At 41.2% G+C, this 16,147-nt stretch overlaps 52 non-coding genes across 52 annotated transcripts; all 52 read right to left on the reverse strand.

Annotated features, from left to right (window-relative positions):
- Nucleotides 1-7,285: 7,285 nt before the first annotated feature.
- TRNAP-CGG (transfer RNA proline (anticodon CGG)) lies at nt 7,286-7,369 on the reverse strand. The gene has a single exon. It is a non-coding gene; the product is annotated as a tRNA-Pro (tRNA).
- A 74-nt stretch (nt 7,370-7,443) lies between these two features.
- On the reverse strand, nt 7,444-7,525 carry TRNAS-CGA (transfer RNA serine (anticodon CGA)). Its single transcript has one exon. It is a non-coding gene; the product is annotated as a tRNA-Ser (tRNA).
- Nucleotides 7,526-7,600: 75 nt separating this feature from the next.
- TRNAS-AGA (transfer RNA serine (anticodon AGA)) lies at nt 7,601-7,682 on the reverse strand. The gene has a single exon. It is a non-coding gene; the product is annotated as a tRNA-Ser (tRNA).
- A 73-nt stretch (nt 7,683-7,755) lies between these two features.
- On the reverse strand, nt 7,756-7,837 carry TRNAS-CGA (transfer RNA serine (anticodon CGA)). Its single transcript has one exon. It is a non-coding gene; the product is annotated as a tRNA-Ser (tRNA).
- A 75-nt stretch (nt 7,838-7,912) lies between these two features.
- Nucleotides 7,913-7,994, reverse strand: TRNAS-AGA (transfer RNA serine (anticodon AGA)). The gene has a single exon. It is a non-coding gene; the product is annotated as a tRNA-Ser (tRNA).
- Nucleotides 7,995-8,224: 230 nt separating this feature from the next.
- TRNAP-CGG (transfer RNA proline (anticodon CGG)) lies at nt 8,225-8,306 on the reverse strand. Its single transcript has one exon. It is a non-coding gene; the product is annotated as a tRNA-Pro (tRNA).
- A 74-nt stretch (nt 8,307-8,380) lies between these two features.
- TRNAS-UGA (transfer RNA serine (anticodon UGA)) lies at nt 8,381-8,462 on the reverse strand. Its single transcript has one exon. It is a non-coding gene; the product is annotated as a tRNA-Ser (tRNA).
- A 73-nt stretch (nt 8,463-8,535) lies between these two features.
- On the reverse strand, nt 8,536-8,617 carry TRNAS-CGA (transfer RNA serine (anticodon CGA)). Its single transcript has one exon. It is a non-coding gene; the product is annotated as a tRNA-Ser (tRNA).
- Nucleotides 8,618-8,692: 75 nt separating this feature from the next.
- TRNAS-GGA (transfer RNA serine (anticodon GGA)) lies at nt 8,693-8,774 on the reverse strand. Its single transcript has one exon. It is a non-coding gene; the product is annotated as a tRNA-Ser (tRNA).
- Nucleotides 8,775-8,849: 75 nt separating this feature from the next.
- Nucleotides 8,850-8,931, reverse strand: TRNAS-CGA (transfer RNA serine (anticodon CGA)). The gene has a single exon. It is a non-coding gene; the product is annotated as a tRNA-Ser (tRNA).
- A 73-nt stretch (nt 8,932-9,004) lies between these two features.
- TRNAS-CGA (transfer RNA serine (anticodon CGA)) lies at nt 9,005-9,086 on the reverse strand. Its single transcript has one exon. It is a non-coding gene; the product is annotated as a tRNA-Ser (tRNA).
- A 75-nt stretch (nt 9,087-9,161) lies between these two features.
- Nucleotides 9,162-9,243, reverse strand: TRNAS-AGA (transfer RNA serine (anticodon AGA)). The gene has a single exon. It is a non-coding gene; the product is annotated as a tRNA-Ser (tRNA).
- A 73-nt stretch (nt 9,244-9,316) lies between these two features.
- TRNAS-CGA (transfer RNA serine (anticodon CGA)) lies at nt 9,317-9,398 on the reverse strand. The gene has a single exon. It is a non-coding gene; the product is annotated as a tRNA-Ser (tRNA).
- Nucleotides 9,399-9,473: 75 nt separating this feature from the next.
- Nucleotides 9,474-9,555, reverse strand: TRNAS-AGA (transfer RNA serine (anticodon AGA)). Its single transcript has one exon. It is a non-coding gene; the product is annotated as a tRNA-Ser (tRNA).
- A 230-nt stretch (nt 9,556-9,785) lies between these two features.
- TRNAP-CGG (transfer RNA proline (anticodon CGG)) lies at nt 9,786-9,867 on the reverse strand. Its single transcript has one exon. It is a non-coding gene; the product is annotated as a tRNA-Pro (tRNA).
- A 74-nt stretch (nt 9,868-9,941) lies between these two features.
- Nucleotides 9,942-10,023, reverse strand: TRNAS-UGA (transfer RNA serine (anticodon UGA)). The gene has a single exon. It is a non-coding gene; the product is annotated as a tRNA-Ser (tRNA).
- Nucleotides 10,024-10,096: 73 nt separating this feature from the next.
- On the reverse strand, nt 10,097-10,178 carry TRNAS-CGA (transfer RNA serine (anticodon CGA)). The gene has a single exon. It is a non-coding gene; the product is annotated as a tRNA-Ser (tRNA).
- Nucleotides 10,179-10,253: 75 nt separating this feature from the next.
- TRNAS-GGA (transfer RNA serine (anticodon GGA)) lies at nt 10,254-10,335 on the reverse strand. The gene has a single exon. It is a non-coding gene; the product is annotated as a tRNA-Ser (tRNA).
- A 75-nt stretch (nt 10,336-10,410) lies between these two features.
- Nucleotides 10,411-10,492, reverse strand: TRNAS-CGA (transfer RNA serine (anticodon CGA)). Its single transcript has one exon. It is a non-coding gene; the product is annotated as a tRNA-Ser (tRNA).
- A 228-nt stretch (nt 10,493-10,720) lies between these two features.
- Nucleotides 10,721-10,802, reverse strand: TRNAS-AGA (transfer RNA serine (anticodon AGA)). Its single transcript has one exon. It is a non-coding gene; the product is annotated as a tRNA-Ser (tRNA).
- A 74-nt stretch (nt 10,803-10,876) lies between these two features.
- TRNAS-UGA (transfer RNA serine (anticodon UGA)) lies at nt 10,877-10,958 on the reverse strand. The gene has a single exon. It is a non-coding gene; the product is annotated as a tRNA-Ser (tRNA).
- A 73-nt stretch (nt 10,959-11,031) lies between these two features.
- On the reverse strand, nt 11,032-11,113 carry TRNAS-AGA (transfer RNA serine (anticodon AGA)). Its single transcript has one exon. It is a non-coding gene; the product is annotated as a tRNA-Ser (tRNA).
- A 74-nt stretch (nt 11,114-11,187) lies between these two features.
- On the reverse strand, nt 11,188-11,269 carry TRNAS-UGA (transfer RNA serine (anticodon UGA)). The gene has a single exon. It is a non-coding gene; the product is annotated as a tRNA-Ser (tRNA).
- Nucleotides 11,270-11,342: 73 nt separating this feature from the next.
- On the reverse strand, nt 11,343-11,424 carry TRNAS-CGA (transfer RNA serine (anticodon CGA)). Its single transcript has one exon. It is a non-coding gene; the product is annotated as a tRNA-Ser (tRNA).
- Nucleotides 11,425-11,499: 75 nt separating this feature from the next.
- Nucleotides 11,500-11,581, reverse strand: TRNAS-AGA (transfer RNA serine (anticodon AGA)). The gene has a single exon. It is a non-coding gene; the product is annotated as a tRNA-Ser (tRNA).
- Nucleotides 11,582-11,655: 74 nt separating this feature from the next.
- TRNAS-UGA (transfer RNA serine (anticodon UGA)) lies at nt 11,656-11,737 on the reverse strand. Its single transcript has one exon. It is a non-coding gene; the product is annotated as a tRNA-Ser (tRNA).
- A 73-nt stretch (nt 11,738-11,810) lies between these two features.
- TRNAS-AGA (transfer RNA serine (anticodon AGA)) lies at nt 11,811-11,892 on the reverse strand. Its single transcript has one exon. It is a non-coding gene; the product is annotated as a tRNA-Ser (tRNA).
- A 74-nt stretch (nt 11,893-11,966) lies between these two features.
- TRNAS-UGA (transfer RNA serine (anticodon UGA)) lies at nt 11,967-12,048 on the reverse strand. Its single transcript has one exon. It is a non-coding gene; the product is annotated as a tRNA-Ser (tRNA).
- Nucleotides 12,049-12,121: 73 nt separating this feature from the next.
- On the reverse strand, nt 12,122-12,203 carry TRNAS-CGA (transfer RNA serine (anticodon CGA)). The gene has a single exon. It is a non-coding gene; the product is annotated as a tRNA-Ser (tRNA).
- Nucleotides 12,204-12,278: 75 nt separating this feature from the next.
- Nucleotides 12,279-12,360, reverse strand: TRNAS-GGA (transfer RNA serine (anticodon GGA)). The gene has a single exon. It is a non-coding gene; the product is annotated as a tRNA-Ser (tRNA).
- A 75-nt stretch (nt 12,361-12,435) lies between these two features.
- On the reverse strand, nt 12,436-12,517 carry TRNAS-CGA (transfer RNA serine (anticodon CGA)). The gene has a single exon. It is a non-coding gene; the product is annotated as a tRNA-Ser (tRNA).
- Nucleotides 12,518-12,590: 73 nt separating this feature from the next.
- On the reverse strand, nt 12,591-12,672 carry TRNAS-UGA (transfer RNA serine (anticodon UGA)). Its single transcript has one exon. It is a non-coding gene; the product is annotated as a tRNA-Ser (tRNA).
- Nucleotides 12,673-12,745: 73 nt separating this feature from the next.
- On the reverse strand, nt 12,746-12,827 carry TRNAS-AGA (transfer RNA serine (anticodon AGA)). Its single transcript has one exon. It is a non-coding gene; the product is annotated as a tRNA-Ser (tRNA).
- A 74-nt stretch (nt 12,828-12,901) lies between these two features.
- Nucleotides 12,902-12,983, reverse strand: TRNAS-UGA (transfer RNA serine (anticodon UGA)). Its single transcript has one exon. It is a non-coding gene; the product is annotated as a tRNA-Ser (tRNA).
- A 73-nt stretch (nt 12,984-13,056) lies between these two features.
- Nucleotides 13,057-13,138, reverse strand: TRNAS-CGA (transfer RNA serine (anticodon CGA)). Its single transcript has one exon. It is a non-coding gene; the product is annotated as a tRNA-Ser (tRNA).
- A 75-nt stretch (nt 13,139-13,213) lies between these two features.
- Nucleotides 13,214-13,295, reverse strand: TRNAS-AGA (transfer RNA serine (anticodon AGA)). Its single transcript has one exon. It is a non-coding gene; the product is annotated as a tRNA-Ser (tRNA).
- Nucleotides 13,296-13,369: 74 nt separating this feature from the next.
- On the reverse strand, nt 13,370-13,451 carry TRNAS-UGA (transfer RNA serine (anticodon UGA)). Its single transcript has one exon. It is a non-coding gene; the product is annotated as a tRNA-Ser (tRNA).
- A 73-nt stretch (nt 13,452-13,524) lies between these two features.
- Nucleotides 13,525-13,606, reverse strand: TRNAS-AGA (transfer RNA serine (anticodon AGA)). The gene has a single exon. It is a non-coding gene; the product is annotated as a tRNA-Ser (tRNA).
- A 74-nt stretch (nt 13,607-13,680) lies between these two features.
- On the reverse strand, nt 13,681-13,762 carry TRNAS-UGA (transfer RNA serine (anticodon UGA)). Its single transcript has one exon. It is a non-coding gene; the product is annotated as a tRNA-Ser (tRNA).
- Nucleotides 13,763-13,835: 73 nt separating this feature from the next.
- TRNAS-CGA (transfer RNA serine (anticodon CGA)) lies at nt 13,836-13,917 on the reverse strand. The gene has a single exon. It is a non-coding gene; the product is annotated as a tRNA-Ser (tRNA).
- A 75-nt stretch (nt 13,918-13,992) lies between these two features.
- On the reverse strand, nt 13,993-14,074 carry TRNAS-AGA (transfer RNA serine (anticodon AGA)). The gene has a single exon. It is a non-coding gene; the product is annotated as a tRNA-Ser (tRNA).
- A 74-nt stretch (nt 14,075-14,148) lies between these two features.
- Nucleotides 14,149-14,230, reverse strand: TRNAS-UGA (transfer RNA serine (anticodon UGA)). The gene has a single exon. It is a non-coding gene; the product is annotated as a tRNA-Ser (tRNA).
- A 73-nt stretch (nt 14,231-14,303) lies between these two features.
- On the reverse strand, nt 14,304-14,385 carry TRNAS-UGA (transfer RNA serine (anticodon UGA)). The gene has a single exon. It is a non-coding gene; the product is annotated as a tRNA-Ser (tRNA).
- Nucleotides 14,386-14,460: 75 nt separating this feature from the next.
- TRNAS-AGA (transfer RNA serine (anticodon AGA)) lies at nt 14,461-14,542 on the reverse strand. The gene has a single exon. It is a non-coding gene; the product is annotated as a tRNA-Ser (tRNA).
- A 74-nt stretch (nt 14,543-14,616) lies between these two features.
- TRNAS-UGA (transfer RNA serine (anticodon UGA)) lies at nt 14,617-14,698 on the reverse strand. The gene has a single exon. It is a non-coding gene; the product is annotated as a tRNA-Ser (tRNA).
- Nucleotides 14,699-14,771: 73 nt separating this feature from the next.
- On the reverse strand, nt 14,772-14,853 carry TRNAS-CGA (transfer RNA serine (anticodon CGA)). Its single transcript has one exon. It is a non-coding gene; the product is annotated as a tRNA-Ser (tRNA).
- A 75-nt stretch (nt 14,854-14,928) lies between these two features.
- Nucleotides 14,929-15,010, reverse strand: TRNAS-GGA (transfer RNA serine (anticodon GGA)). The gene has a single exon. It is a non-coding gene; the product is annotated as a tRNA-Ser (tRNA).
- Nucleotides 15,011-15,085: 75 nt separating this feature from the next.
- TRNAS-CGA (transfer RNA serine (anticodon CGA)) lies at nt 15,086-15,167 on the reverse strand. Its single transcript has one exon. It is a non-coding gene; the product is annotated as a tRNA-Ser (tRNA).
- Nucleotides 15,168-15,240: 73 nt separating this feature from the next.
- Nucleotides 15,241-15,322, reverse strand: TRNAS-UGA (transfer RNA serine (anticodon UGA)). Its single transcript has one exon. It is a non-coding gene; the product is annotated as a tRNA-Ser (tRNA).
- A 73-nt stretch (nt 15,323-15,395) lies between these two features.
- Nucleotides 15,396-15,477, reverse strand: TRNAS-AGA (transfer RNA serine (anticodon AGA)). The gene has a single exon. It is a non-coding gene; the product is annotated as a tRNA-Ser (tRNA).
- A 229-nt stretch (nt 15,478-15,706) lies between these two features.
- On the reverse strand, nt 15,707-15,789 carry TRNAS-AGA (transfer RNA serine (anticodon AGA)). Its single transcript has one exon. It is a non-coding gene; the product is annotated as a tRNA-Ser (tRNA).
- A 73-nt stretch (nt 15,790-15,862) lies between these two features.
- On the reverse strand, nt 15,863-15,944 carry TRNAS-UGA (transfer RNA serine (anticodon UGA)). The gene has a single exon. It is a non-coding gene; the product is annotated as a tRNA-Ser (tRNA).
- Nucleotides 15,945-16,147: the final 203 nt, after the last annotated feature.

Raw genomic sequence — 16,147 nt, forward strand, 5'->3', positions numbered from 1 at the left:
AAAAAATCCATCTTCAATCTTTAGTATTTACAGAGTCGCAAAAAAGAACAACCGGCGTTGCCCATCGAGATATATTATTACATTTCAGGCCGCCATTTTTAACGAAGGTGGAAAGTCGAGCTTCAAAAGACATGAAGTCAGTCTTACGGAAATTGGGAACCAGTGTTTTAAATGTTATAGATTCGGTTGGAACACGTAGACGCCGCCATTTTTCAAGATGATGAGGAATTGAAAAAAATCTAAGAGCCCGCCTACTGCCTTTGAGTACCGACCCTGCACAATTTCATACCTCTAGGTAAAGCTGTTAGGACTCGGAGTAGAATATCAGTCAAATTGAAACTATAGATGTTAAGCATACAAGTTACTGAGGTTTAAATAGGTGTCCTTGTGATTTAAATTAAGATTTCGAGTTTAAAATTAAACTTGTTGTCTTAGATTAGTAGTGTCTTTCAAGTTTGAGTAATAAATGGTTTAGAGAACACTTTAGGACACGGGTTTGATTTGTTGGTTTTCGAGTATTGTTTCCGGTTGTAGTATACTTTTGACGGTTTATTTACTTTTGCTAAAAACGCAATAGAGGTTTGCGTGCAGTTCAATGTCGCCATTTCGGTTATTGGAAGTAATTAGGTTTTAAATAAGATCACCGGACAACTTTTGTAATGAATTTTAAAAGAACCATACGATCATATTTAATGCTTTTTTTATTAAAACTTGATCAATGAAAAAACAGTTGACATCGCCAGTTATTATTTCAGTTCTGGGAAAAACTTAAACTGAAATATAACAACACTATGATTGTTTTTAATTATAGGTCTGTTCTAGTTAAGTTTCTTCTCGAGTTTCTTAACCTACTTCTTGGAATCTCAGAAAACATTTTTTAAAAATAAAAATATATTCTTGATTTTAATCAAATGATTTTTTAAAAAAATCGCTTGATTTAAGTCAAACAACCCTGGAACAGAGCACACAAATTAGACACTCGAGCAGTTAGAATGTGTAGTCTTTACGAATGATAAACGTTTCGTCGTCGGGCGCAATGGCCAGGTAATTTTTTAGAGGATGGAATTGAACCAATTTATGCCCATCCAATCGAGCACTCGAAAGGCTTAATGTGGTTTAGTAGGGTAAAAGTCTTAAAACGGAAGTTAAAGAATGCCATTTTTTACAACTCAAATAATAGAATTTATATGTTGCTTTTCATAATTTCTCTATTAGGTGATGAAATGATCTTCAAAAAGCTGCGATATCAAATTATGAATGGTGCCGGGAGTGTGGCGCACTCCTGTAAGCCAAGCTTCTGGGCGTCAAAGTTTGAGGGAATAAGACACATGTCGGCGATCCTACCCTATATGTGCCGACTGCCCCGTGTCCGCCGGAGGTAACTTGACCCCCACACCCCGTCCGTCTCCTCCCAAGTAAACCTCATTTCCTTCCCCTGCTTACACACGTACTGAAACCTGTATAATCACATCCTTACCGAGGTCCACTGACCCACTCGCATTGAAACCTCCAAAAAAAAATTATGAATGGTTTTAGCATTTTTCAAATATTATAATTTTTACTAAGCGCTACTATTGCTATTTTAGAGGAAACCTTTTCGTATATTTCTATGTAAATATTGTAATAATATTGTAAAATATAATGTTTACCAAAAGTTCTACCGCTAAAAATTTTAAAAATCAATTTCTATTTATGTAAAATGGCGGATCTCAGTCTGTTTTTCCTTCCAAGGGTTTTTATCCTACTCGGTATCATAGGAGCATGGATAAAAAAATCCGCGTGAGAAAATTTGTTTTCACGCTATAGGATAGGCAACTCAACTATTTCTGACGACAGCTTATTCTGTATAATCTGATTCAGCTTGGGTCTCAATGTAACGTAGCTTTGTGCGTGATGACAAGAGACCAAGAAAATAATGATTCTCTGGAGTTAAAATATCCGCGAGTTTTAGCTCAAATGTATGGGCGGAAATTCTAGTAGGCTTCGAAAAAAGTTGAAGTGCCTCGACTGTCGAGTGTCGACTTCATAGTCGAGCCAGTGACTTTTAAAATGTCAAGTAATACAAATTTAGACTATTAGAGAAGGATGTTAGAGTTAGTATTATAAATATTCATTATGTTTCTAAATCTTTTGGGAGTCTCAACAAATAATTTTCGCTATTTTTAATAGCACAACGTTCCTTGATAATGTTTGAAGGACCCACCAATTGATTACAAACGACTATGCACGCATTTGAAACGAAAGCCTACAGGTCCGTGCATTTGAGGTAAAAATCTCGCTAATATTTATAATCCTTTTTTTTTCTTCGTCTCTTGTCAGCACGCACAAAGCTACATAACATAGAGACCTAGCTTTGAGCGTGCTAACAACCGAAGCTGAAAATAGAGTATATACAGAATAAGCTGCTGTCGGAGATCGGGGAGTTGCCTATCCTATAGCGCGAAAACAAATTTCCTCGCGCGCATTCTTTATCCAAAACAGAAGGTTGAAATTTAGCAAAGAGTTTCCTGAGACCTCGTGAATGGTATGAGTAATTCTAAAACTCCCACAAGTGTTCTTTCAGTGGTTAAACTTATTTTTCCCTTGAAATGAATGAAAGTCAACGAATTAATTAGAAATAGTCCAACGCCTGATCTATTGCACTACCGGATTGCTGAAGTGTTTCGGATTATATTGATATTGTATTTTTTTATGATGGGGATAATTATCGGGGGATTTTTCACTTTTCTCGGATAGAGTTAACAACCGAGGATTTTATCTGGGGATGGGGGATTTTGTACAATTTCAGTAATGGGAGATTATGCCTGGGGTTCTTTGTCTTGGAAGTGTTTAGTCCGTATACCCATGTGAATCGATAAAACCTAATAGCTATTTTTCAGTTCTAATATGTAAATCGAGATATTGAACAAGTTTTGAACACACTACCAACTGTTTATACGTCAATCAATCCTGTATCGCGTTTTTTGCATAAGTAAATAAACCGTCATAAGTATACTAACTTAAAAATTAGTACTGAAAGACCAATAAATCAAACCCATGTTCTACAATGTCCTATATACCATTTGTTACTCAAAATTCAAAGACACCACTAATCTAAGACATCGAGTTTTTTTACATTGGGAATTTCAATTTAAATCTTAAGGACGTCTAGGAAAGGTCAGACACTTTTAGCCTTAACATCTATAAAACCATTCGTTATAATTTTAAAATATTCAAGATGTATTTTTTTCCAAGTATTCATGATGCATTTTTTCTCTATATATTCATGAATAATTGTTTTCAAATATTCAAGATGGATTTTTCTAAATATTCAAGATGGATTTTTCTAAATATTCATGATAGATTTTTTCTTAGTTATCATGATTGATTTTTCTAAATTTTCATGATTAAATTCTTAAAAATGTTCATGATCACATTTTCAAAAATATTCATGATTAAATTTCTCCAAACATTCATGATAAAATTCCTGAATGTTTTCATTAGTGAATAAATGTAAATCGTAACATCATCTCCAACGTAGGCAGGCACTTGTTTACCGTGATTATACACTTTGGCGTGGTTGATGAATTAAGTGATTGCCATGCTGCAAGCTTAAAAAACAAGGCAGCCTACCTACTCGGAAATAAAATACAAAAGGTATTTTTTCCTCGTTTCATGAAGTCCAGCCCCTATTATTATGATGACTGTGTAAATTCCAGTGAACTACTTATATAGTTTTTTATATACACATTAAAAATCCATTTCATTCATTTTTTGAGGACTACTTTTTTAAATACAACGTTCTATAATTAACCTTAGATTTAACAAAAAATATTTGGCATTCTAAAAGTTAAAGAGATAGTTGTCTAATTTCAAAAGTGGTGGAAAAATTAAACTTCCAGACAAAAGGAGGAGTATTCGAATATCAATATTTTCATGCCATTAGGACAAGTGAGTCTTTTTAATTTAAATAATATAATAATTCGAACCATTATCTTCGGAGATTACCATCCATTTCAAAATGAAAATTAATATACGCATCCTTCTTCAAGAATTTGTCGTTGTTAGATTCTTCTCTAATTCATGTCATCGTGAATCTTCATTCCCGATTCTCCGCTATATTTCCATGGTAGACACCTCACCTATTCTGAAAACTGGAGTTCTGCCACGATATTTATTCTCCAAGCACTCAAAACATTTCCTAACAAAATCCAACCAAACATTTTTATACCGAAAAGACACCCAAACATTATTTACCGAAAAGACACAAAAACATTAATCATCGAAAACCCACCCACCCAGAAGCTACACAAAATATTTTATTCTTTAAGAGCTTAAAACATTTACTACAGAAAAGCCACAGAAGAATTCAACCCAAAACGCAAACTTCGCGCATTATAGAATATTTGCAAAATTTTTAATGTCGAAAATCCTTCCACTTTAGCAATCACAACTTGCTTATTATTCCAAATTCACAGACTTAACACTACCCTGCGCACAAATCCAAAATTTCTACTTTCCAAAGAGCCATCCAAAACCGTTATTTCTAAGTTGGAACCATATTGTCCTCTTAAAGTCGAAACCCTACTGGCAATTAACTAATAAATCGCCAAATTACTGAACGTAATTCTTAAAACCTCATTTCTATAATTTCAGAGTAAAACTATGCTATGGCTTGAACATCCTGTTTTTCTGATCGTAATGTTTAACTACTGAGCTAAGTTGATATAGAACAAATAAATAATCGTTAGGCTTATTTGCTATTGTTTTGAACGTCACGTTTTTTGTCATAACTTTTGATTTTCTGAACCGATTTACAATTTGAAAACAGTTTCGGATTCTACGTGACAAGACGCGTGCAACGATAGAATTATTGATGCATTTGAAGCATTATTTCGTAACGTCATTATCGGGGGGCTTTACTATTTCCGCTATGGCTAACGCCAGAAGTAAATGAACCGAAGTTACTTAAGACTCTAAAAACTGTCCAACACATTTGACATAACGCGGGGCTTTAAAAAAGCAGAACCTTTCATCCCCCCCTCGTCCTTCGCAGATTTATTGCAGAGGATTCTGGGACCAAAGACTATAAGTGACTGTGCCATTTAAGCCCGACTATATAGTCTTTGTTCCGGTATTTCAGTTGTTTTGAAAAAGTCGTCTGCTTGATCAAATTGATCTTGACGTCCAAGGCTTAGGCCTAGTACCTGTTGATTACTTGCCGTTTCGGAACTGTATACTTTGCAAATGTCTTTCCCTATTGGTTTTAAAGGTAATCCGGCATTGTGCTTAGATGAATTTCCCTCGGAATCGTCATTATTAGAATTAGATTTCACCGTTTTTTTAGTCAAAGATAAATCTCTTAAGAAACATTGCGTGGCAACGGTGGCTGTGTTTACACTATGCAAAGGCTTATCTTGAACTTTGATTTTTTGGCGAGGTTCGACTCTATTTGTTTCTATATGACACATTACCAATTTTTTTTTGTTGACCTTTCGCTTCTAAGTAAAAATTGCACTGGGTGCTAACATTTTTGAACGACAAAACCATATCTTATTTCAATTCTTCATCGATAAAGAATAAATCTTCTCCGAAGGAATCCGCCATTTTAAAATATACAAATTTCCGACAACCGACTTCCGTTTCCACACAGCGACCGTTTGGTGGCGTTTTTAGAATAACGGCGCTTGAGAATGGGGTGCAGGAATGGGGGTTAAATAAGGGGGATTATAAGTAACTTGTGTTTAACGAAGAAGCAATGGGACTCCAGTAACTTCGGTTCATTTACTTCTGCTAACGCCCTATTAGCGCCACAGTGTCATTTGTAATTTTAAAATAATCTTGAGAAGGCAACCTATCTAGAAAGTCCTATTTTGTTACTCTAGCTCAAATAGGAACAAAATGGCAGCCAAATGAAAATGTCCAGAAACTTTTGTCGGGGACTGTACCTACAAGTATCCACAAGTACCTACAAGCACTCACAAGTACCCACAAGTACCTACATGAACCCACAAGTACCTACATGCAACCACAAGTACCTACAAGCACCCACAAGTACCCACAAGCACTCACAAGTATCCACAAGTACCAACAAGCACCCACAAGTACCTACAAGCACCCACAAGTACCCACAAGCACTCACAAGTACCCACAAGTACCTACAAGCACTCACAAGTACCTACAAGCACTCACAAGTACCCAAAAGTACCTACAAGTACCCACAAGTATCTACATGCACCCACAAGTACCTACATGCACCCACAAGTACCTACATGCACCCACAAGTACCTACAAGCACCCATAAGTACCTATAAGCGCCCACAAGTACAACAAGCACCCACAAGTACCTACATGCACCCACAAGTACCTAAATGCACCCACAAGTACCTACAAGCACCTAAAAGTACCTACAAGCACCCACAAGTACCTACATGCACCCACAAGTACCTAAATGCACCCACAAGTACCTACAAGCACCCACAAGTACCTACAAGTACCCACAAGTACCCACAAGCACCCACAAGCACCTACAAGTACCCACAAGTACCCATAAGCACCAACAAGTACCGACAAGCATCCACAAGCACCCAAAAGTACCCACAAGTACCTACATGCACCCACAAGTACTAACAAGTACCCACAAGGTAATCAAGTTTAAATAGCTTTAACCTAAACAGAGAAAAGATAAAATGTCCATTAAGCTAGCTATTTGTTCTAAGAATTTGACTATAACCGCGGTAAAACGACCAAACTCGCTTCATACACTACATTACTCATGCTAAAATGTCGCAGGTTCCATAGTTTCAGGGTAAACCACGTAAGTCGGAGCATGTAATTAAAACTATGAAAAACAGTACTTAAACTTAATTTTTCTTGATGAAAAAAAATAGGCGCCAACTATGGATATGGGGCTTTCATTTAAAACCGTTTTCAAATCTATCTGACGTATAGTTTTTTTTGTAAGGGTATGGACAAAATTTGTAACTTTGGAAAATTTCCCATGTTATTTCTATGGGAAATTTCCAGTTTTTCGTCAAAATCTGTGATTAATTTTATGGAAATGAAAACCACCCTTAGCAACTTTATTTTTTATAAAATAAACTAATTAATGGATCTCTTTGAAATTTTAACCACATATTAAGGGTCCACATTGTAGTTCAGTGGATTTTTTCGAACCAATTAGTACAATACAAAAAAAAACTACATCCAAACAAAAAACCCTCCTTATACATTAAGAGCAGTATGAAGTCTTATCTAAGAGAGCTACCGCTCTCATAGAATTATTGAAATAAAAATTCTTTCCTCAAGCGAAGTCGGCAGGATTCGAAGCTGCGCGGGAATATCCCAACAGATTCCGAGTCTGTCGCCTTAACCACTCGGCCACGACTGCTGCTGTTAACTGAGACCACTCAAAAAAGTGTGGAACTACTAAAGCTATCATGGGAATAAGTATGTTAGTTCGAACGCAGTCGGCAGGATTCGAACCTGCGCGGGAATATCCCTACAGATTTCGAGTCTGTCGCCTTAAGCACTCGTCCACGACTGCTTCGATTAACCAAGACTACTCAGAAATCTGTGAAACCACCAAAGGTATTATTGAAATAAAAAATCTTTGCTCAATCGCAGTCGGCAGGATTCGAACCTACGCGGGAATATCCCAACAGATTTCTAGTCTGTCGCCTTAACCACTCGGCCACGACTGCTTCTGTTAACCGAGACCACTCAAAAATTGTGGAACTACTAAAGCTATCATTGGAATAAGTATGCTAGCTCGAACGCAGTCGGCAAGATTCGAACCTGCGCGGGAATATCCCTACAGATTTCGAGTCTGTCGCCTTAACCACTCGTCCACGACTGCTTCGATTAACCGAGACTACTCAGAAATCTGTGAAACCACCAAAGGTATTATTGAAATAAAAAATCTTTGCTCAATCGCAGTCGGCAGGATTCGAACCTGCGCGGGAATATCCCAACAGATTTCTAGTCTGTCGCCTTGACAACTCGGCCACGACTGCTTCTGTTAACCGAGACCACTCAAAAAAGTGTGGAACTACTAAAGCTATCATTGAATAAGTATGTTAGTCCGAACCCAGTCGGCATGATTCGAACCTCCGCGGGAATATCCCAACAGATGTCGAGTCTGTCGCCTTAACCACTCGCCCACGACTGCTTCGATTAACAGAGACCACTCAGAAATCTGTGAAACCACTAATGGTATTATTGAAATAAAAATTCTTTCCTCAAACGAAGTCGGCAGGATTCGAAGCTGCGCGGGAATATCCCAACAGATTCCGAGTCTGTCGCCTTAACCACTCGGCCACGACTGCTGCTGTTAACTGAGACCAATCAAAAAAGTGTGGAACTACTAAAGCTATCATGGGAATAAGTATGTGTGTTCGAACGCAGTCGGCAGGATTCGAACCTGCGCGGGAGTATCCCAACAGATTTCAAGTCTGTCGCCTTAACCACTCGGCCACGACTGCTTCTGTTAACCGAGACCACTTAAAAATTGTGGAACTACTAAAGCTATCATTGAAATAAGTACGTGAGTTCGAACGCAGTCGGCAGGATTCGAAAATGCGCGGAAATATCCCAACAGATTTCGAGCCTGTCGCCTAAACCACTCGGCCACGACTGCTGCTGTTAACTGAGACCACTCAAAAATCTGTGAAACTGCTAAAGGTATTATTGAAATAAAAAATCTTTGCTCAATCGCAATCGGCAGGATTCGAACCTGCGCGGAAATATCCCAACAGATTTCCAGTCTGTCGCCTTAACCACTCGGCCACTACTGCTGCTGTTAACTGAGACCACTCAAAAATCTGTGAAACTGCTAAAGGTATTATTGAAATAAAAAATCTTTGCTCAATCGCAATCGGCAGGATTCGAACCTGCGCGGGAATATCCCAACAGATTTCGAGTCTGTCGCCTTAACCACTCGGCCACGACTGCTTCTGTTAACGGAGACCACTAAAAAATTGTGGAACTACTAAAGCTATCATTGGAATAATTATGTTAGTTCGAACGCAGTCGGCAGGATTCGAACCTGCGCGGGAATATCCCTACAGATTTCGAGTCTGTCGCCTTAAGCACTCGTCCACGACTGCTTCGATTAACCAAGACTACTCAGAAATCTGTGAAACCACCAAAGGTATTATTGAAATAAAAAATCTTTGCTCAATCGCAGTCGGCAGGATTCGAACCTACGCGGGAATATCCCAACAGATTTCTAGTCTGTCGCCTTAACCACTCGGCCACGACTGCTTCTGTTAACCGAGACCACTCAAAAATTGTGGAACTACTAAAGCTATCATTGGAATAAATATGCTAGCTCGAACGCAGTCGGCAAGATTCGAACCTGCGCGGGAATATCCCTACAGATTTCGAGTCTGTCGCCTTAACCACTCGTCCACGACTGCTTCGATTAACCGAGACTACTCAGAAATCTGTGAAACCACCAAAGGTATTATTGAAATAAAAAATCTTTGCTCAATCGCAGTCGGCAGGATTCGAACCTGCGCGGGAATATCCCAACAGATTTCTAGTCTGTCGCCTTGACAACTCGGCCACGACTGCTTCTGTTAACCGAGACCACTCAAAAAAGTGTGGAACTACTAAAGCTATCATTGAATAAGTATGTTAGTCCGAACCCAGTCGGCATGATTCGAACCTCCGCGGGAATATCCCAACAGATGTCGAGTCTGTCGCCTTAACCACTCGCCCACGACTGCTTCGATTAACAGAGACCACTCAGAAATCTGTGAAACCACTAATGGTATTATTGAAATAAAAATTCTTTCCTCAAACGAAGTCGGCAGGATTCGAAGCTGCGCGGGAATATCCCAACAGATTCCGAGTCTGTCGCCTTAACCACTCGGCCACGACTGCTGCTGTTAACTGAGACCAATCAAAAAAGTGTGGAACTACTAAAGCTATCATGGGAATAAGTATGTGTGTTCGAACGCAGTCGGCAGGATTCGAACCTGCGCGGGAGTATCCCAACAGATTTCAAGTCTGTCGCCTTAACCACTCGGCCACGACTGCTTCTGTTAACCGAGACCACTTAAAAATTGTGGAACTACTAAAGCTATCATTGAAATAAGTACGTGAGTTCGAACGCAGTCGGCAGGATTCGAAAATGCGCGGAAATATCCCAACAGATTTCGAGCCTGTCGCCTAAACCACTCGGCCACGACTGCTGCTGTTAACTGAGACCACTCAAAAATCTGTGAAACTGCTAAAGGTATTATTGAAATAAAAAATCTTTGCTCAATCGCAATCGGCAGGATTCGAACCTGCGCGGAAATATCCCAACAGATTTCCAGTCTGTCGCCTTAACCACTCGGCCACTACTGCTGCTGTTAACTGAGACCACTCAAAAATCTGTGAAACTGCTAAAGGTATTATTGAAATAAAAAATCTTTGCTCAATCGCAATCGGCAGGATTCGAACCTGCGCGGGAATATCCCAACAGATTTCGAGTCTGTCGCCTTAACCACTCGGCCACGACTGCTTCTGTTAACGGAGACCACTAAAAAATTGTGGAACTACTAAAGCTATCATTGAAATAATTTTGTTAGTTCGAACGCAGTCGGCAGGATTCGAACCTGCGCGGGAGTATCCCAACAGATTTGAAGTCTGTCGCCTTAACCACTCGGCCACGACTGCTTCTGTTAACCGAGACCACTAAAAAATTGTGGAACTACTAAAGCTATCATTGGAATAAGTATGTGTGTTCGAACGCAGTCGGCAGGATTCGAACCTAGGCGGGAATATCCCAACACATTTCTAGTCTGTCGCCTTGACAACTCGGCCACGACTGCTTCTGTTAACCGAGACCACTCAAAAAAGTGCCGAACTACTAAAGCTATTATAGGAATAAGAATGTTTGTTCGAACGCAGTCGGCAGGATTCGAACCTGCGCGGGAATATCCCAACAGATTTCAAGTCTGTCGCCTTAACCACTCGGCCACGACTGCTTCTGTTAACCGAGACCACTAAAAAATTGTGGAACTACTAAAGCTATCATTGGAATAAGTATGTGTGTTCGAACGCAGTCGGCAGGATTCGAACCTGCGCGGGAATATCCCAACACATTTCTAGTCTGTCGCCTTGACAACTCGGCCACGACTGCTTCTGTTAACCGAGACCACTCAAAAAAGTGCCGAACTACTAAAGCTATTATAGGAATAAGAATGTTTGTTCGAACGCAGTCGGCAGGATTCGAACCTGCGCGGGAATATCCCAACAGATTTCAAGTCTGCCGCCTTAACCACTCGGCCACGACTGCTTCTGTTAACCGAGACCACTAAAAAATTGTGGAACTACTAAAGCTATCATTGGAATAAGTATGTGAGTTCAAACGCAGTCGGAAGGAATCGAACCTGCGTGGGAATATCCCAACAGATTTCGAGTCTGCCGCCTTAACCACTCGTCGACGACTGCTTCGATTAACCGAGACTACTCAGAAATCTGTGAAACCACCAAAGGTATTATTGAAATAAAAAATCTTTGCTCAATCGCAGTCGGCAGGATTCGAACCTGCGCGGGAATATTCCAACAGGTTTCTAGTCTGTCGCCTTAACCACTCGGCCACGACTGCTTCTGTTAAGCGATTCCACTCAAAAAATTGTGGAACTACTAAAGCTATCATTGGAATAAGTATGTGTGTTCGAACGCAGTCGGTAGGAATCGAACCTGCGCGGGAATATCCCAACAGATTTCAAGTCTGTCGCCTTAACCACTCGGCCACGACTGCTTCTGTTAACCGAGACCACTAAAAAATTGTGGAACTACTAAAGCTATCATTGGAATAAGTATGTGTGTTCGAACGCAGTCGGCAGGATTCGAACCTGCGCGGGAATATCCCAACACATTTCTAGTCTGTCGCCTTGACAACTCGGCCACGACTGCTTCTGTTAACCGAGACCACTCAAAAAAGTGCCGAACTACTAAAGCTATTATAGGAATAAGAATGTTTGTTCGAACGCAGTCGGCAGGATTCGAACCTGCGCGGGAATATCCCAACAGATTTCAAGTCTGTCACCTTAACCACTCGGCCACGACTGCTTCTGTTAACCGAGACCACTAAAAAATTGTGGAACTACTAAAGCTATCATTGGAATAAGTATGTGAGTTCAAACGCAGTCGGCAGGAATCGAACCTGCGAGGGAATATCCCAACAGATTTCGAGTCTGTCGCCTTAACCACTCGTCGACGACTGCTTCGATTAACCGAGACTACTCAGAAATCTGTGAAACTGCTAAAGGTATTATTGAAATAAAAAATCTTTGCTCAATCGCAATCGGCAGGATTCGAACCTGCGCGGAAATATCCCAACAGATTTCCAGTCTGTCGCCTTAACCACTCGGCCACTACTGCTGTTGTTAACTGAGACCACTCAAAAATCTGTGAAACTGCTAAAGGTATTATTGAAATAAAAAATCTTTGCTCAATCGCAATCGGCAGGATTCGAACCTGCGCGGGAATATCCCAACAGATTTCGAGTCTGTCGCCTTAACCACTCGGCCACGACTGCTTCTGTTAACGGAGACCACTCAAAAAGTGTGGAACTACTAAAGCTATCATTGGAATAATTATGTTAGTTCGAACTCAGTCGGCAGGATTCGAACCTGCGCGGGAGTATCCCAACAGATTTCAAGTCTGTCGCCTTAACCACTCGGCCACGACTGCTTCTGTTAACCGAGACCACTAAAAAATTGTGGAACTACTAAAGCTATCATTGGAATAAGTATGTGTGTTCGAACGCAGTCGGCAGGATTCGAACCTGCGCGGGAATATCCCAACACATTTCTAGTCTGTCGCCTTGACAACTCGGCCACGACTGCTTCTGTTAACCGAGACCACTCAAAAAAGTGCCGAACTACTAAAGCTATTATAGGAATAAGAATGTTTGTTCGAACGCAGTCGGCAGGATTCGAACCTGCGCGGGAATATCCCAACAGATTTCAAGTCTGCCGCCTTAACCACTCGGCCACGACTGCTTCTGTTAACCGAGACCACTAAAAAATTGTGGAACTACTAAAGCTATCATTGGAATAAGTATGTGAGTTCAAACGCAGTCGGAAGGAATCGAACCTGCGTGGGAATATCCCAACAGATTTCGAGTCTGCCGCCTTAACCACTCGTCGACGACTGCTTCGATTAACCGAGACTACTCAGAAATCTGTGAAACCACCAAAGGTATTATTGAAATAAAAAATCTTTGCTCAATCGCAGTCGGCAGGATTCGAACCTGCGCGGGAATATTCCAACAGGTTTCTAGTCTGTCGCCTTAACCACTCGGCCACGACTGCTTCTGTTAAGCGATTCCACTCAAAAAATTGTGGAACTACTAAAGCTATCATTGGAATAAGTATGTGTGTTCGAACGCAGTCGGTAGGAATCGAACCTGCGCGGGAATATCCCAACAGATTTCAAGTCTGTCGCCTTAACCACTCGGCCACGACTGCTTCTGTTAACCGAGACCACTAAAAAATTGTGGAACTACTAAAGCTATCATTGGAATAAGTATGTGTGTTCGAACGCAGTCGGCAGGATTCGAACCTGCGCGGGAATATCCCAACACATTTCTAGTCTGTCGCCTTGACAACTCGGCCACGACTGCTTCTGTTAACCGAGACCACTCAAAAAAGTGCCGAACTACTAAAGCTATTATAGGAATAAGAATGTTTGTTCGAACGCAGTCGGCAGGATTCGAACCTGCGCGGGAATATCCCAACAGATTTCAAGTCTGTCACCTTAACCACTCGGCCACGACTGCTTCTGTTAACCGAGACCACTAAAAAATTGTGGAACTACTAAAGCTATCATTGGAATAAGTATGTGAGTTCAAACGCAGTCGGCAGGAATCGAACCTGCGAGGGAATATCCCAACAGATTTCGAGTCTGTCGCCTTAACCACTCGTCGACGACTGCTTCGATTAACCGAGACTACTCAGAAATCTGTGAAACCACCAAAGGTATTATTGAAATAAAAAATCTTTGCTCAATCGCAGTCGGCAGGATTCGAACCTGCGCGAGAATATTCCAACAGGTTTCTAGTCTGTCGCCTTAACCACTCGGCCACGACTGCTTCTGTTAAGCGATTCCACTCAAAAAATTGTGGAACTACTAAAGCTATCATTGGAATAAGTATGTGTGTTCGAACGCAGTCGGCAGGATTCGAACCTGCGCGGGAATATCCCAACAGATTTCAAGTCTGTCGCCTTAACCACTCGGCCACGACTGCTTCTGTTAACCGAGACCACTAAAAAATTGTGGAACTACTAAAGCTATCATTGGAATACGTATGTGAGTTCGAACGCAGTCGGCAGGAATCGAACCTGCGAGGGAATATCCCAACAGATTTCAAGTCTGTCGCCTTAACCACTCGTCCACGACTGCTTCGATTAACCGAGACTACTCAGAAATCTGTGAAACAACCAAAGGTATTATTGAAATAAAAAATCTTTGCTCAATCGCAGTCGGCAGGATTCGAACCTGCGCGGGAATATCCCAAAAGATTTCTAGTCTGTCGCCTTAACCACTCGGCCACGTCTGCTTCTGTTAAGCGAGTCCACTCAAAAAATTGTGGAACTACTAAAGCTATCATTGGAATAAGTATGTGTGTTCGAACGCAGTCGGCAGGATTCGAACCTGCGCGGGAGTATCCCAACAGATTTCAAGTCTGTCGCCTTAACCACTCGGCCACGACTGCATCTGTTAACCGAGACCACTTAAAAATTGTGGAACTACTAAAGCTATCATTGAAATAAGTACGTGAGTTCGAACGCAGTCGGCAGGATTCGAAAATGCGCGGAAATATCCCAACAGATTTCGAGTCTGTCGCCTTAACCACTCGGCCACGACTGCTGCTGTTAGCTGAGACCACTCAAAAATCTGTGAAACTGCTAAAGGTATTATTGAAATAAAAAATCTTTGCTCAATCGCAATCGGCAGGATTCGAACCTGCGCGGAAATATCCCAACAGATTTCCAGTCTGTCGCCTTAACCACTCGGCCACTACTGCTGCTGTTAACTGAGACCACTCAAAAATCTGTGAAACTGCTAAAGGTATTATTGAAATAAAAAATCTTTGCTCAATCGCAATCGGCAGGATTCTAACCTGCGCGGGAATATCCCAACAAATTTCGAGTCTGTCGCCTTAACCACTCGGCCACGACTGCTTCTGTTAACGGAGACCACTCAAAAAGTGTGGAACTACTAAAGCTATCATTGGAATAATTATGTTAGTTCGAACGCAGTCGGCAGGATTCGAACCTGCGCGGGAGTATCCCAACAGATTTCAAGTCTGTCGCCTTAACCACTCGGCCACGACTGCTTCTGTTAACCGAGACCACTAAAAAATTGTGGAACTACTAAAGCTATCATTGGAATAAGTATGTGTGTTCGAACGCAGTCGGCAGGATTCGAACCTGCGCGGGAATATCCCAACACATTTCTAGTCTGTCGCCTTGACAACTCGGCCACGACTGCTTCTGTTAACGGAGACCAATCAAAAAGTGTGGAACTACTAAAGCTATCATTGGAATAAGTATATGAGTTCGAACGCAGTCGGCAGGAATCGAACCTGCGAGGGAATATCCCAACAGATTTCGAGTCTGGTGCCTTAAGCACTCGTCCACGACTGCTTCGATTAACCGAGACTACTCAGAAATCTGTGAAACCACCAAAGGTATTATTGAAATAAAAAATCTTTGCTCAATCGCAGTCGGCAGGATTCGAACCTGCGCGGGAATATCCCAACAGATTTCTAGTCTGTCGCCTTAACCACTCTGCCACAATGCTTCTGATAAGCGAGTCCACTCAAAAAATTGTGGAACTACTAAAGCTATCATTGGAATAAGTATGTGTGTTCGAACGCAGTCGGCAGGATTCGAACCTGCGCGGGAATATCCCAACAGATTTCAAGTCTGTCGCCTTAACCACTCGGCCACGACTGTTTCTGTTAACCGAGACCACTAAAAAATTGTGGAACTACTAAAGCTATCATTGGAATAAGTATGTGAGTTCGAACGCAGTCGGCAGGAATCGAACCTGCGAGGGAATATCCCAACAGATTTCGAGTCTGTTGCATTAAGCACTCGTCCACGACTGCTTCGATTAACCGAGACTACTCAGAAATCTGTGAAACCACCAAAGGTAT

This window comes from Phalangium opilio, unplaced genomic scaffold, assembly GCF_054372755.1.
Source record: "Phalangium opilio isolate 3A_F unplaced genomic scaffold, DU_Popi_V2 ptg000105l_1, whole genome shotgun sequence".
Taxonomy (NCBI): Eukaryota; Metazoa; Arthropoda; class Arachnida; order Opiliones; family Phalangiidae; genus Phalangium; species Phalangium opilio.